The sequence below is a fragment of the Rutidosis leptorrhynchoides genome, chromosome 3, assembly GCF_046630445.1.
Source record: "Rutidosis leptorrhynchoides isolate AG116_Rl617_1_P2 chromosome 3, CSIRO_AGI_Rlap_v1, whole genome shotgun sequence".
NCBI classification, from domain to species: Eukaryota; Viridiplantae; Streptophyta; class Magnoliopsida; order Asterales; family Asteraceae; genus Rutidosis; species Rutidosis leptorrhynchoides.
In genome coordinates this window covers 412,655,880-412,673,631 of record NC_092335.1, presented here as the reverse complement: position 1 = coordinate 412,673,631, position 17,752 = coordinate 412,655,880, and positions in this window count along the sequence as shown.

The window sequence follows — 17,752 nt, the reverse complement described above, 5'->3', positions numbered from 1 at the left end:
ATTTGTTCGTGTCAATTTGTAAAAATAAAAAAACTATGTTCCCTCTCCTTTTTGGGCCGATTGGCCTAGGCTTGCCCTTTTTATTAAATTTTGGTGATTAGTTATATTAGGATAAAATTTGACTTAAACTTCATTAAACCTAATTGCATTTTATTCTTTTCTTCATCTTTTTTTTGCCATGGTTTTTCTCTCCTACGCCACCACCATCGTCGACCATCTATCATCATCATAGCACCATTAAATCTTCACTTGATCATTAAATTATTTATATATTTGTGCTCTATGCGATTAACTCTACGCATCTACAGTTTCAATTTTGCTTTTTGAATAAAAACTCAAAACCCTAATATCTTAAATCTCAATTTTTATTTATAATTCATGGTGTAATATAGTCTTTGGCTTGGGTCTTTATTTGTACATATGCGTATGTGAGTTTAAATTAATGTTTGTGTATTTTTGTAAAATTTCGAATTTGATTTTGATTTTTTAGGTTGGTAGATGACTTTTTTGTATGATAATATTTAAGATTTGGACTGTTCATGAAGAGTACATAATTTTTCATATAGAAAATCCGTTAATCGATCGAACGATTCAAAAGATATGATCAAAAAACAATTTCTGAAAATTGACTCCATCGTTGAGTTGGTAATACATGTCTGCTTCTTGAAAGCCCATGAAATGGCACCTCCCCAAAGCAAGAACACCCAACCACTTGTTGAAGAATGATCTTCGACATTACTTATCCAACTAGCATCAGTGTATCCTTCTACTACCGAAGGAAACCCACTATAAGATAAACTATAGTCCATAGTTTTCTTGAAATACTTCAGTACCCGCCTAATTGATTGTCAATGATGAGTACTAGGGTTACTAGTATATCTACTCAATTTTCCCACAGCAAAAGCAATATACGGCCTTGTACAAGTTATGGCATACAGCAAACAGTCAATCACCTGTGAATACTCAAGTTGCGATACACCTTCACCTTGATTAGGCATAAGCTTCTCACTTGGATCCACAGGTGTACTCACAGGAGTACAATCAAAGCAATTGAACTTTCTCGACACCTTCTTAATATAATGAGATTGAGAAATGGAAATTCCATTGCTTTCACGTTTGATCCTAATACCAAAGATAACGTCAGCCTCTCCCATATCTTTCATAGAGAACTTTGATGACAAAAAATCTTTTGTTAAATCAACCTGACTTTGGTCAGTCCCAAAGATCAACATGTCATCAACATATAGACAAATTATAACTCCTTTACCAGAGTCATAAAATTTGTTATATACACATTTATCGGCATGGTTTAATTTAAAACCACTACATAAAACCACTTCATCAAACTTTTGATGTCATTGCTTAGGTGCTTGTTTCAATCCATATAAGGATTTTACAAGTTTGCACACCTTGCTTCCATTACCTGGCATGACTAAGCCCTGAGGTTGGTTCATATAAACTTCTTCATCCAAATCACCATTCAAGAATGCCGTCTTCACATCCATTTGGTGAAAAACTAGATTGTGAATTGAAGATAATGCAATCAGAAATCTTATGGTAGTGATACGTGCCACTGGAGCATAAGTATCAAAATAGTCAATTCTAGGTTTTTGTCTAAAGCCTTTAATGACTAACCTTGCTTTGAACTTTTCAATAGTTCCATCTACCTTCATTTTCTTTTTGAAGATCCATTAACAACTCAATGGTTTGCAACCAAGAGGTAGATCAGTTAACACCCAAGTGTTATTACCCATGATGGAATCCATCTCATCATTAATTGCCTCTTTCCATAAATGGAACATCTCGAGACCTCATTTCTTCATCAAATGTTTTAGGATCATCCTCAACATTGAAGCAATACAAATATTGGGTAGAAATATCATCCCTGGAACCTTCAACTAAGAATAATTGAAAATATGGTCTAAATGATTTATGTTTCCTTTCTCTTTTTCTTTTCGAAGTTCAAGTGACTAATCAACGGTCATTTCAAAAACTTCATTGATTTCTGATATCGGGCAAAAAGTCACATTTTTATCCCCAATATTAAGCCCTAGAACAATAAAGATTTAAACTTTGTTAGCAAAATTATCACTTTTTAGTTGATTTTGTAGATTAAGTAATTACGAAGGCGATGCAAAAAGAATCAAGTAAAACGGAGCTAAAACGAAGATTCTAGAGCGAAAACGGGTAAAGACAAGAAATCAATTTACGATCCAGTGAAATCAGGCTGACCAGGCCAGCAAACGGCCTGCCATACAGCTTACCAAACAGTCTGCCAGTATGGCAAACGTCCTCCAAAAACAGCCTGCCAAACTGCCTGCCAAACGGCCTGCCAGCCGTTTGCAGGCATTTTTCAAGTCTATTTAAAGGGCTTTCTCCATCCATTTCAACACACACTCAATTTGTAATTCATTTCATATTTTCAAGCTTTTAGTTAGTCTTTAGTAGTAGTTAGCTTAGCTTTTATTTTTCGGAGGATATCCCGGCGAGTCCCTGCGATCTCGGGCAGATTTCTTCGGCCTTTTCAGGTTTTTATCCGAAATGCTTTTCTTTTGTATTAAACATGTGTTCATACTTTTTATGTTTAATAATGCGTTCCGATATTACCATGATAGCTTAATTAATCTGTATGTTGCCATGATAGAAGTTTGGGTTAGCGTAATTATGTTAATTTAGTACGATTACTGTTATAATACTGAACTAGGAAGTCTGATAGATTTGTTTGCTAGCATCTTAAGCATTGACCAACCTAGGTTGTGATCAGGACTTGTCCACCTATATGAAATTAGCTACTTCATAGGATTAAGACCCCTGGTTATACTGTATCTGAAGATTCTATGAACTCGGTATGGCCGGAGTTCCCGAGAGGCATTTAATGCGCTTTTGGGACACGAAACTTAGGAATTGAGACATGAATGACCTAGTATGCCTATTGACTATTCTGAGGAGACCTCTTAGGAGCTGTTAATGAAATGTCCAATTCATATTGATTATAAACGTTCCATATTAATTGATTTCATCGCAAGGTTTTGACCTCTATATGAGACGTTTTTCAAAGACTGCATTCAATTTTAAAACAACCATAACCTTTATTTTATCTATAAAGATTTAAAAAGCATAACGTAGATTATCAAATAATGATAATCTAAAATATACCGTTTACACATGACAATTACATAATGGTTTACAATAAGAATATATTACATCAGAAATAAGTTTCTTGAATGCAGTTTTTACATAATATCATACAAGCATGGACTCCAAATCTTGTCCTTATTTTAGTATGCAACAGCGGAAGCTCTTAATAATCACCTGAGAATAAACATGCTTAAAACGTCAACAAAAATGTTTTTGAGTTATAGGTTTAACCTATATATTATCAAATCATAATAATAGACCACAAGATTTCATATTTCAATATACATCCCATACATAGAGATAAAAATCATTCATATGGTGAACACCTGGTAACCGACATTGACAAGATGCATATAAGAATATCCCCTATCATTTCGGGAAATCCTTCGGACATGATAAAAACGAATTCGAAGTACTAAAGCATCCGGTACTTTGGATGGGGTTCGTTAGGCCCAATAGATCTATCTTTAGGATTCACGTCAATTAGTAGATCGGTTTACTAATTCTTAGGTTACCAAGCAAAAAGGGGCATATTCGGCTTCGATCATTCACCCATTTAATGTAGTTTCATTTAATTGTGTCTATTTCGTAAAACATTTATAAAACTGCATGTATTCTCATCCCAAAATATTAGATTTTAAAAGTGGGACTATAACTCACTTTCACAGATTTTTACTTCGTCGGGAGTAAGACTTGGCCACTGGTGGATTCACAAACCTATAACAAATATATACATTTATATATCAAAGTATGTTCAAAATATATTTATAATATTTTAATACATTTTGATGTTTTAAGTTTATTAAGTCAGCTGTCCTCGTTAGTAACCTACAACTAGTTGTCCATAGTTAGATGTACAGAAATAAATTGATATATATTATCTTGAATCAATCCACGACCCAGTGTATATATGTCTCAGGCTAGATCACAACTCAAAGTATATATATTTTTGGAATCAACCTCAACCCTGTATATAGAGTGTCTATGGTTGTTCCAAATAATATATATACATGGGTCGATATGATATGTCAAAACATTTGCATACGTATCTATGGTATCCCAAGATTACATAATATATTAGAATACATGTATAATATAATATAAGTTAGCTAGGATATGATTTGTATAGAATTGTTACAATATTTCCCGTAGCTACAACAATAAAAAAATATCCAATCTTGTTTTACCCATAACTTCTTCGTTTTAAATCCGTTTTGAGTGAATAAAATTGCTATGGTTTCATATTGAACTCTATTTTATGAATCTAAACAGAAAAAGTATAGGTTTATAGTCGGAAATATAAGTTACAAGTCGTTTTTGTAAGAGGTAGTCATTTCAGTCGAAAGAACGACGTCTTGATGACCATTTTGAAAAACATACTTCCACTTTGAGTTTAACAATGATTTTTGGATATAGTTTCATGTTCATGAGAAAAATCATTTTCCCAGAAGAACAAATTTTAAATCAAAGTTTATCATTGAAATGTCCCGTTCATATTGATTATAAACGTTCCATATTAATTGATTTCGTCGCGAGGTTTTGACCTCTATATTAGATGTTTTTCAAAGACTACATTCATTTTTAAAACAACCATAACCTTGATTTTATCGATAAAGGTTTAAAAGCATTACGTAGATTATCAAATAATGATAATCTAAAATATACCGTTTACACACGACCATTACATAATGGTTTACAATAAGAATATATTACATCAAAAATAAGTTTCTTGAATGCAGTTTTTACATAATATCATACAAGCATGGACTCCAAATCTTGTCCTTATTTTAGTATGCAACAGCGGAAGCTCTTAATAATCACCTGAGAATAAACATGCTTAAAACATCAGCAAAAATGTTGGTGAGTTATAGGTTTAACCTATATATTATCAAATCATAATAATAGACCACAAGATTTCATATTTCAATATACATCCCATACATAGAGATAAAAATCATTCATATAGTAAATACCTGGTAACCGACATTAACAAGATGCATAAATAAGAATATCCCCATCATTCCGGGACACCCTTCGGACATGATAAAAAGGAATTCGAAGTACTAAAGCATTCGGTACTTTGGATGGGGTTCGTTAGGCCCAATAGATCTATCTTTAGGATTCACATCAATTAGTAGATCGGTTTACTAATTCTTAGGTTACCAAGCAAAAAGGGGCATATTCGGCTTCGATCATTCACCCATATAATGTAGTTTCATTTAATTGTGTCTATTTCATAAAACATTTATAAAACTGCATGTATTCTCATCCCAAAATATTAGATTTTAAAAGTGGGACTATAACTCACTTTCACAGATTTTTACTTCGTCGGGAGTAAGACTTGGCCACTGGTGGATTCACAAACCTATAACAAATATATACATTTATATATCAAAGTATGTTCAAAATATATTTACAACATTTTAATACATTTTGATGTTTTAAGTTTATTAAATCAGCTGTCCTCGTTAGTAACCTACAACTAGTTGTCCATAGTTAGATGTACAGAAATAAATTGATATATATTATCTTGAATCAATCCACGACCCAGTGTATATACGTCTCAGGCTAGATCACAACTCAAAGTATATATTTTTTTGGAATCAACCTCAACCCTGTATAGCTAACTAAAACATTACCGCATATACAGTGTCTATGGTTGTTCCAAATAATATATATACATGGGTCGATATGATATGTCAAAACATTTGCATACGTGTCTATGGTATCCCAAGATTACATAATATATTAGAATACATGTATAATATAATATAAGTTAGCTAGGATATGATTTGTATAGAATTGTTACAATATTTCCCGTAGCTACAACAATAAAAAAATATCCAATCTTGTTTTACCCATAACTTCTTCGTTTTAAATCCGTTTTGAGTGAATAAAATTGCTATGGTTTCATATTGAACTCTATTTTATGAATCTAAACAGAAAAAGTATAGGTTTATAGTCGGAAATATAAGTTACAAGTCGTTTTTGTAAGAGGTAGTCATTTCAGTCGAAAGAACGACGTCTTGATGACCATTTTGAAAAACATACTTCCACTTTGAGTTTAACAATGATTTTTGGATATAGTTTCATGTTCATGAGAAAAATCATTTTCCCAGAAGAACAAATTTTAAATCAAAGTTTATCATTGAAATGTCCCGTTCATATTGATTATAAACGTTCCATATTAATTGATTTCGTCGCGAGGTTTTGACCTCTATATTAGATGTTTTTCAAAGACTACATTCATTTTTAAAACAACCATAACCTTGATTTTATCGATAAAGGTTTAAAAGCATTACGTAGATTATCAAATAATGATAATCTAAAATATACCGTTTACACACGACCATTACATAATGGTTTACAATAAGAATATATTACATCAAAAATAAGTTTCTTGAATGCAGTTTTTACATAATATCATACAAGCATGGACTCCAAATCTTGTCCTTATTTTAGTATGCAACAGCGGAAGCTCTTAATAATCACCTGAGAATAAACATGCTTAAAACATCAGCAAAAATGTTGGTGAGTTATAGGTTTAACCTATATATTATCAAATCATAATAATAGACCACAAGATTTCATATTTCAATATACATCCCATACATAGAGATAAAAATCATTCATATAGTAAATACCTGGTAACCGACATTAACAAGATGCATAAATAAGAATATCCCCATCATTCCGGGACACCCTTCGGACATGATAAAAAGGAATTCGAAGTACTAAAGCATTCGGTACTTTGGATGGGGTTCGTTAGGCCCAATAGATCTATCTTTAGGATTCACATCAATTAGTAGATCGGTTTACTAATTCTTAGGTTACCAAGCAAAAAGGGGCATATTCGGCTTCGATCATTCACCCATATAATGTAGTTTCATTTAATTGTGTCTATTTCATAAAACATTTATAAAACTGCATGTATTCTCATCCCAAAATATTAGATTTTAAAAGTGGGACTATAACTCACTTTCACAGATTTTTACTTCGTCGGGAGTAAGACTTGGCCACTGGTGGATTCACAAACCTATAACAAATATATACATTTATATATCAAAGTATGTTCAAAATATATTTACAACATTTTAATACATTTTGATGTTTTAAGTTTATTAAATCAGCTGTCCTCGTTAGTAACCTACAACTAGTTGTCCATAGTTAGATGTACAGAAATAAATTGATATATATTATCTTGAATCAATCCACGACCCAGTGTATATACGTCTCAGGCTAGATCACAACTCAAAGTATATATTTTTTTGGAATCAACCTCAACCCTGTATAGCTAACTAAAACATTACCGCATATACAGTGTCTATGGTTGTTCCAAATAATATATATACATGGGTCGATATGATATGTCAAAACATTTGCATACGTGTCTATGGTATCCCAAGATTACATAATATATTAGAATACATGTATAATATAATATAAGTTAGCTAGGATATGATTTGTATAGAATTGTTACAATATTTCCCGTAGCTACAACAATAAAAAATATCCAATCTTGTTTTACCCATAACTTCTTCGTTTTAAATCCGTTTTGAGTGAATAAAATTGCTATGGTTTCATATTGAACTCTATTTTATGAATCTAAACAGAAAAAGTATAGGTTTATAGTCAGAAATATAAGTTACAAGTCGTTTTTGTAAGAGGTAGTCATTTCAGTCGAAAGAACGACGTCTTGATGACAATTTTGAAAAACATACTTCCACTTTGAGTTTAACAATGATTTTTGGATATAGTTTCATGTTCATGAGAAAAATCATTTTTCCAGAAGAACAAATTTTAAATCAAAGTTTATCATTGAAATGTCCCGTTCATATTGATTATAAACGTTCCATATTAATTGATTTCGTCGCGAGGTTTTGACCTCTATATGAGACGTTTTTCAAAGACTACATTCATTTTTAAAACAACCATAACCTTGATTTTATCGATAAAGGTTTAAAAGCATTACGTAGATTATCAAATAATGATAATCTAAAATATACCGTTTACACACGACCATTACATAATGGTTTACAATAAGAATATATTACATCAAAAATAAGTTTCTTGAATGCAGTTTTTACATAATATCATACAAGCATGGACTCCAAATCTTGTCCTTATTTTAGTATGCAACAGCGGAAGCTCTTAATAATTACCTGAGAATAAACATGCTTAAAACGTCAGCAAAAATGTTGGTGAGTTATAGGTTTAACCTATATATTATCAAATCATAATAATAGACCACAAGATTTCATATTTCAATATACATCCCATACATAGAGATAAAAATCATTCATATGGTGAACACCTGGTAACCGACATTAACAAGATGCATATATAAGAATATCCCCATCATTCCGAGACACCCTTCGGATATGATATAAATTTCGAAGTACTAAAGCATCTGGTACTTTGGATGGGGTTTGTTAGGCCCAATAGATCTATCTTTAGGATTCGCGTCAATTAGGGTGTCTGTTCCCTAATTCTTAGATTACCAGACTTAATAAAAAGGGGCATATTCGATTTCGATAATTCAATCATAGAATGTAGTTTCACGTACTTGTGTCTATTTTGTAAATCATTTATAAAACCTGCATGTATTCTCATCCCAAAAATATTAGATTTTAAAAGTGGGACTATAACTCACTTTCACAGATATTTCCTTCCTCGGAAATAAGACTTGGCCACGGATCGATTCACGAACCTATACAAATATGTACATATATATCAAAGTATGATCAAAATATAATTACAACCATTTTTATTATGTTTTAAAGATTTGAGTGTATTAAGTCAGCTGTCCTCGTTAATAACCTACAACTAGTTGTCCACAGTTAGATGTACAGAAATAAATCGATATATATATTATCTTGAATCAATCCACGACCCAGTGTATACATGTCTCAGGCTAGATCACAACTCAAAGTATATATATTTTTGGAATCAACCTCAACCCTGTATAGCTAACTCCAACATTACTGCATATAGAGTGTCTATGGTTGTTCCAAATAATATATATACATGGGTCGATATGATATGTCAAAACATTTGCATACGTGTCTATGGTATCCCAAGATTACATAATATATTAGAATACATGTATAATACAATATAATTTAGCTAGGATATGATTTGTATAGATTTGTTAAACATTTCCCGTAGCTAAAAAGATCAAAAATATCCAATCTTGTTTTACCCATAACTTCTTCATTTTAAATCCATTTTGAGTGAATCAAATTGCTATGGTTTCATATTGAACTCTAATTTAAGAATCCAAACAGAAAAAGTATATATTTATAGTCGGAAATTTAAGTTACATGTCAATTACTAAAGAGGTAGTCATTTTCGTCGAAAGAACGACATCTTGATGACCATTTTGAAAAACATACTTTCACTTTGAGTTTAACCAAGATTTTTTGATATAGTTTCATGTTCATATGAAAAATCATTTTCCCAGAAGAACAACTTTTAAATCAAATTTTATCATAGCTTTTAATTATCCAAACCAAAACAGCCCCCAGTTTCACTATTACGGCGTATATCCGATTTTATGGTGTTCATCGTGTTTCCATGTTCTAAATCATTAAGTTAGCATATCAAATAGATATAGAACATGTGTTTAGTTGATTTTAAAAGTCAAGTTAGAAGGATTAACTTTTATTTGCGAACAAGTTTAGAATTAACTAAACTATGTTCTAGTGATTACAAGTTTAAACCTTCGAATAAGATAGCTTTATATGTATGAATCGAATGATGTTAAGAACATCATTACTACCTCAAGTTTTCTGGATAAAACTACTAGAAATGAGAAAAATGGATCTAGCTTCAAAGGATCCTTGGATGGCTTGAAAGTTCTTGAAGCAGAATCATGACACGAAAACAGTTCAAGTAAGATTTTCACTCGAAATAAGATTGTTATAGTTGTAGAAATTGAATCAAAGTTTGAATATGAATATTACCTTGAATTAGAAAGATAACCTACTGTAAATAACAAAGGTTCCTTAATCTTATATGATTACTTGGAATGGATTAGAAAGCTTGGAAGTAGACTTGCAAACTTGGAAGTATTCTTGATTTTTATGAAACTATACTTATGGAATTTATGAAGAACACTTAGAACTTGAAGATGGAACTTGAGAGAGATCAATTAGATAAAGAAAATTGAAGAATGAAAGTGTTTGTAGGTGTTTTTGGTTGTTGGTATATGGATTAGATATAAAGGATATGTAATTTTGTTTTCATGTAAATAAGTCATGAATGATTACTAATATTTTTTGTAATTTTATGAGATATTTCATGCTAGTTGCCAAATGATGGTTCCCACATGTGTTAGGTGACTCACATGGGCTGCTATGAGCTAATCATTGGAGTGTATATACCAATAGTACATATATCTAAAAGTTGTGTATTGTACGAGTACGAATACGGGTGCATACGAGTAGAATTGTTGATGAAACTGAATGAGGATGTAATTGTAAGCATTTTTGTTAAGTAGAAGTACTTTTATATGTGTCTTGAAGTCTTTCAAAAGTTTAAGAATACATATCAAAACACAACATGTATATACATTCTAATGGAGTCGTTAAGTCTTCGTTAGTCGTTACATGTAAGTGTTGTTTTGAAACCTTTAAGTTAACGATCTCAATTAATGTTGTTAACTCAATATTTATTATATCAAATGAGATGTTAAATTATTATATTATCATGATATTATGATGTATGAATATCTCTTAATATGATATATACATTAAAATATCGTTACAACGATAATCGTTACATATAAGTCTCGTTTCGTAATTCTTGAGTTAGTAGTCTTGTTTTTACATTTGTAGTTCATTGTTAACACACTTAATGATATATTTAAATATCATTTTATCATGTTAAATATAGTGTATCAATATCTTAATATGATACATATATATTTAGTAGACGTTATCATAACGATAATCGTTATATATATCATTTCGAGTTTCTTAACTTAGTAATCTCATTTCTTATGTATATCACACACTGTTAATATACTTAGTGAGACAATTACTCATCATAATCTCATGTCAACCATATATATATTTCTATATATACCACAACATGTAGTTTTTACAATTTTGTAACGTTCGTGAATCGCCGGTCAACTTGGGTGATCAATTGTCTATATGAAAATTATTTCATTTAATCAAGTCTTAACAAGTTTGATTGCTTAACACGTTGGAAACATTTAGTCATATAAATATCAATCTCACTTAATATATATAAACATGGAAAAGTTCGGGTCACTACAGTACCTACCCGTTAAATACATTTCATCCCGAAATTTTAAGCTGTTGAAGGTGTTGACGAATCTTCTGGAAATAGATGCGGGTATTTCTTCTTCATCTGATCTTCACGCTCCCATGTGAACTCGGGTCCTCTACGAGCATTCCATCGAATCTTAACAATCGGTATCTTGTTTTGCTTAAGTCTCTTAACCTCACGATCCATTATTTCGACGGGTTCTTCAATGAATTGAAGTTTTTCATTGATTTGGATTTCGTCCAAACTATAGTGAGATCTTCTTTAGCAAAACATTTCTTCAAATTCAAGACGTGGAAAGTGTTATGTACACCCGCGAGTTGTTGAGGTAGCTCCAGTTGGTAAGCTACTGGTCCGACACGATCTATAATCTTGAATGGTCCAATGTACCTTGGATTTAGTTTCCCCCGTTTACCAAATCGAACAACGCCTTTCCAAGGTGAAACCTTAAGCATGACCATTTCTCCAATTTCAAACTCTATATCTTTTCTTTTACTGTCCGCGTAGCTCTTTTGTCGACTCTGGGCGGTTTTCAATCGTTGTTAATTTTGGATGATTTTCTCGGTAGTTTCTTGTATTATCTCCGGACCCGTAATCTGTCTATCCCCCACTTCATTCCAACAAATTAGAGACCTGCACTTTCTACCATAAAGTGCCTCAAACGGCGCCATCTCAATACTAGAATGATAACTGTTGTTGTAGGAAAATTCTGCTAACGGTAGGTGTTGATCTCAACTGTTTCTGAAATCAATAACACATGCTCGTAGCATGTCTTCAAGCATTCGTATTGTCCTTTCGCTCTGCCCATCAGTTTATGGATGATAGCCAGTACTCATGTCTAGACGAATCCCCAATGCTTGTTGCAACGTCTGCCAGAACCTTGAAACAAATCTACCATCCCTATCAGAGATAATAGAGATGGGTATTCCATGTCTGGAGACAACCTCCTTCAAATAGAATCGCGCCAACTTCTCCATTTTGTCATCTTCTCTCATTGGAAAGAAGTGTGCTGATTTGGTGAGACGATCAACTATTATCCAAATAGTATCAAAACCACTTGCAGTCCTTGGCAATTTAGTGATGAAATCCATGGTAATGTTTTCCCATTTCCATTCCGGGATTTCGGGTTATTGAAGTAGACCTGATGGTTTCTGATGCTCCGCTTTGACCTTAGAACACGTCAAACATTCCCCTACATATTTAGCAACATCGGCTTTCATACCTGGCCACTAAAAATGTTTCTTGAGATCCTTGTACATCTTCCCCATTCCAGGATGTATTGAGTATCTGGTTTTATGAGCTTCTCTAAGTACCATTTCTCTCATATCTCCAAATTTTGGTACCCAAATTCTTTCAGCCTTATACCGGGTTCCATCTTCCCAAATATTAAGATGCTTCTCCGATCCTTTGGGTATTTCATCCTTTAAATTTCCCTTTTTTAAAACTCCTTGTTGCACCTCCTTTATTTGAGTAGTAAGGTTAGTGTGAATCATTATATTCATAGCTTTTACTCGAATGGGTTCTCTGTCCTTTCTGCTCAAGGCGTCGGCTACCACATTTGCCTTCCCCGGGTGGTAACGAATCTCAAAGTCGTAATCATTCAACAATTCAATCCACCTACGCTGCCTCATATTCAGTTGTTTCTGATTAAATATGTGTTGAAGAATTTTGTGCTCGGTATATATAATACTTTTGACCCCATATAAGTAGTGCCTCCAAGTCTTTAATGCAAAAACAACCGCGCCTAATTCCAAATCATGCGTCGTATAATTCTGTTCGTGAATCTTCAATTGTCTAGACGCATAAGCAATTACTTTCGTTCGTTGCATTAATACACAACCGAGACCTTGCTTTGAGGCATCACAATATATCACAAAATCATCATTCCCTTCAGGTAATGACAATATAGGTGCCGTAGTTAACTTTTTCTTTAACAATTGAAACGCTTTCTCTTGCTCATCTTTCCATTCAAATTTCTTCCCTTTATGCGTTAATGCAGTTAAGGGTTTTGCTATTCTGGAAAAGTCTTGGATGAACCTTCTGTAGTAACCAGCTAGTCCTAAAAACTGGCGTATGTATTTCAGAGTTTTCGGGGTTTCTCACTTTTCAACGGTTTCGATCTTTACCGGGTCCACCTGGATACCTTCTTTGTTCACTATGTGACGGAGGAATTGAACTTCTTCCAACCAAAATGCACACTTTAAAAACTTAGCGTACAGTTTTTCTTTCCTCAATACTTCTAGCACTTTTCTTAAATGTTCTTCACGCTCTTGATCATTCTTTGAGTAAATAAGTATGTCATCGATGAAAACAATGACAAACTTGTCAAGATATGGCCCACACACTCGGTTCATGAGGTCCATGAACATAGCTGGTACGTTAGTCAATCCAAACGGCATAACCATAAACTCATAATGACCGTAACACGTCCTAAAAGCAGTCTTCGGAATGTCATCCTCTTTCACTCGCATTTGGTGATATCCAGAACGTAAATCGATCTTCGAATAAACCGACGAGCCTTGTAGTTGATCAAATAAGTCGTCGATTCTCGGTAATGGGTAACGATTCTTGATGGTAAGTTTGTTCAACTCTCGGTAGTCGATACACAACCTGAATGTACCATCTTTCTTCTTGACCAACAGAACAGGAGCTCTCCATGGTGATGTACTTGGTCGAATGAAACCACGCTCTAAAAGTTCCTGTAACTGACTTTGTAATTCTTTCATTTCGCTGGGTGCGAGTCTGTATGGAGCACGAGCTATTGGTGCAGCTCCTGGTACAAGGTCTATTTGAAATTCAACAGATCGATGTGGGGGTAATCCCGGTAATTCTTTCGGAAATACATCGGGAAATTCTTTTGCGACGGTAACATCACTGATGCTCTTTTCTTCAGTTTGTACTTTCTCAACGTGTGCTAGAATAGCATAGCAACCTTTTCTTATTAGTTTTTGTGCCTTCAAATTACTAATAAGATGTAGCTTCGTGTTGCCCTTTTCTCCGTACACCATTAAGGGTTCTCCTTCTTCTCGTACAATGCGAATTGCATTTTTGTAACATACGATCTCTGCTTTCATCTCCTTTAGCCAGTCCATGCCAACTATTACATCAAAACTTCCTAACTCTACTAGTATCAAATCAATCTTAAATATTTCGCTACCCAGTTTAATTTCTCGATTCCGGCATATATAATCTGCTGAAATTAATTTACCGTTTGCTAATTCGAGTAAAAATTTACTATCCAACTGCGTAAATGGACAACTTAATTTAGCACAAAAATCTCTACTCATATAACTTCTATCCGCACCCGAATCAAATAAAATGTAAGCAGATTTATTGTCAATAAGAAACGTACCCGTAACAAGCTCCGGGTCTTCCTGTGCCTCTGCCGCATTAATATTGAAAACTCTTTCGCGGCCTTGTCCATTCGTGTTCTCCTGGTTCGGGCAATTTCTAATAATGTGGCCCGGTTTTCCACATTTATAACAAACTACATTGTCATAACTTGCTCCGACACTACTTGCTCCGCCATTACTCGTTCCGACACCATTTATTCCTGTCTTTCTGTTAACCCCTGGTCTGTAGACCTCACACTTCGCCGCGCTATGACCATTTCTTTTACACTTGTTGCAAAATTTGGTGCAAAACCCCGAGTGATACTTTTCACACCTTTGACATAGCTGCTTCTGATTGTTGTTGTTGTTGCGGTTGTTATTGTTGTTGGGATTGTTGTTGTTGTTGTTGTTGTTGTTGTTGTTGTTGTTGTTGTTGTTGTTGTTGTTGTTGTTGTTGTTGTTGTTGTTGTTGTTGCTGCTGCTGTTGTTGTTGCTGCTGTTGTTGTTGCTGCTGTTGTTGTTGCTGCTGTTGTTGTTGCTGCTGTTGTTGTTGTTGCTGCTGTTGTTGTTGCTGCTGTTGTTGTTGCTGCTGTTGTTGTTGCTGCTGTTGTTGTTGTTGTTGTTGCTATTGCTGTTGTTGTTGTTGTTGTTGTTGTTGTTGTTGTTGTTGTTGTTGTTGTTGTTGTTGTTGTTGTTGTTGTTGTTGTGCCGTTTGTTGTAGTTGCGATTGATGTTGCGATTGTTTGGATAGTTGTTGTTGTTTTGGTGACTCTTATCACCGTTTTCCTCCCACTTTCTTTTGACTAGCTTCACGTTGGCCTCTTCGGCCGCCTGTTCTTTAATTCTTCCCTCAAACTGGTTCACTAGTTTGTGAGTCATTCTACATGCCTTTTGTATGGAGGCAGGCTCGTGTGAACTTATATCTTCTTGAATTCTCTCCGATAACCCTTTCACAAACGCGTCGATCTTCTCTTCCTCATCTTCGAACGCTCTCGGACACAATAGGCACAATTTTGTGAATCGTCTTTCGTACGAAGTAATATCGAATCCCTATGTCCGTAACCCTCTAAGTTCTGACTTGAGCTTATTGACCTCGGTTCTGAGACGGTACTTCTCATTCATCAAGTGCTTGAATGCTGACCACGGTAGCGCGTAAGCAGCATCTTGTCCCACTTGCTCTAGATAGGTATTCCACCATGTTAACGCAATACCTGTGAAGGTATGCGTAGCGTACTTCACTTTGTCTCCTTCAGCACACTTACTTATGGCAAACACCGATTCAACTTTCTCGGTCCACCGTTTCAATCCGATTGGTCCTTCGGTCCCATCAAATTCTGAAGGTTTACAGGTAGTGAATTCTTTGTAGGAGCATCCTACACGATTTCTTGCGCCGTTAGCTGCATTGCTAGATTCAGAGTTATTGTTGGTATGTAGCGCGGCCTGTACTACGGCTATGTTTGAAGCAACAAAGGCACGAAATTCCTCTTCGCTCATATTCAAGGTGTGTCGAGTAGTCGGTGCCATTTCCTTCAAAATAGTCAAATGAAACAATTTAATCATACAAAATATTAAGAGTAGTCAATAGTATCTCGTAGCATAATATGAATTCATTTATAAAAACTTTTTCTTCATATTAGCATTTTATAATTTTAAATTCGGGTACTACCTACCTGTTAAGTTCATACTTAGTAGCTAATATACAATTCAACTACTACAATTCCATATGAAAAACTGATTATAATAATATATCAGATACAAATATTCTTCAAACTTACAACTTCGCTATATTACATATAACATGAAATATAGTACACTATCATACATGATAGTTTTGAAGATAAATCTAGTTAATAAGCAAGTTGTTCAGCAAAGGAAATAAAGACACGTAATTCATAAGTCCAGAAACAAGTCATGCATTCTGGTTTTACTAAGACGACTTCCCATCCTTGGTCTTGTGGAAAATAACCGTTATGACCATTAGCTAGGCAGTATGTTGTAATATCGTCAAAAGGACGAGGGTTTTGTAATGTCCAACAGCCCCGTAATAATCTAAAAACCTTGTTTCTCACCCCAACTACTGAATCCGTCACTTGTGGAAAAGTTTTATTTAAAAGCTGCAATCTGATGTTCTTTTTCTCACTTTGGTAAGAAGCGACCATCACTAACCCGTAAGCATAACATGCTTCTTTATGGTGCATGTTAGAAGCTCTTTCTAATTCACGAAATCCTATGTTGGGATATGTTGAGTCAAAATAGGTTCTTAACCCGTAGCGTAAAATTGCATTTGGGTTCCCCGCATTTAACGCTTTAAAGAAAACACGGCTTAACTTAAAGTCTCCCCAATGTGATATACCCCACCTATCAAAGGAAAGCCTTTTATAAACTAAGGCATTTCTGGAAAGTCTTTCAAATATTTGACAAGTTAATTTCGCCATAACTAAATGTGCTGATGAATTCTGACCGACTCTAGACAAGATTTCCTCAATCATATCCTCTGGTAGGTCTTCTAAAATATTCGGTTGTCTACCCTTAACGTCCATTTTGTTTTTATACTGTAAAATAGACAAGGATTAGATTCGTAATAACAAACAATACAAGCAATTTTTACATAGAACATAAAAGTACAAGCACACTACAATACATATATTACACAACATGCTCACACCCCTCTAATCTGAATCACTGGTTTCTTCTTCTTTGGACTTGGTTCTTTTTTCTAATCTTCTAGGGATATATGATGTTCCTCTAATACGAGTCATCATTTTCCACATTGGTTTAGAAAAACCTGGTGGTTTAGTGGTTCCCGGATTATTGTCACGATATTGAAAATACAGGTGTTAACGGTACATATAAAATTCATCGGGGTTGGAATCAGATTTCTCTATTTTGATGCCTTTTCCCTTATTATTTTCTTTTGCCTCATTAAATTGGGTCGGGGTAATTTCTATAACATCATCAGAATCCTCATCAGGATCCGATTCATCGGA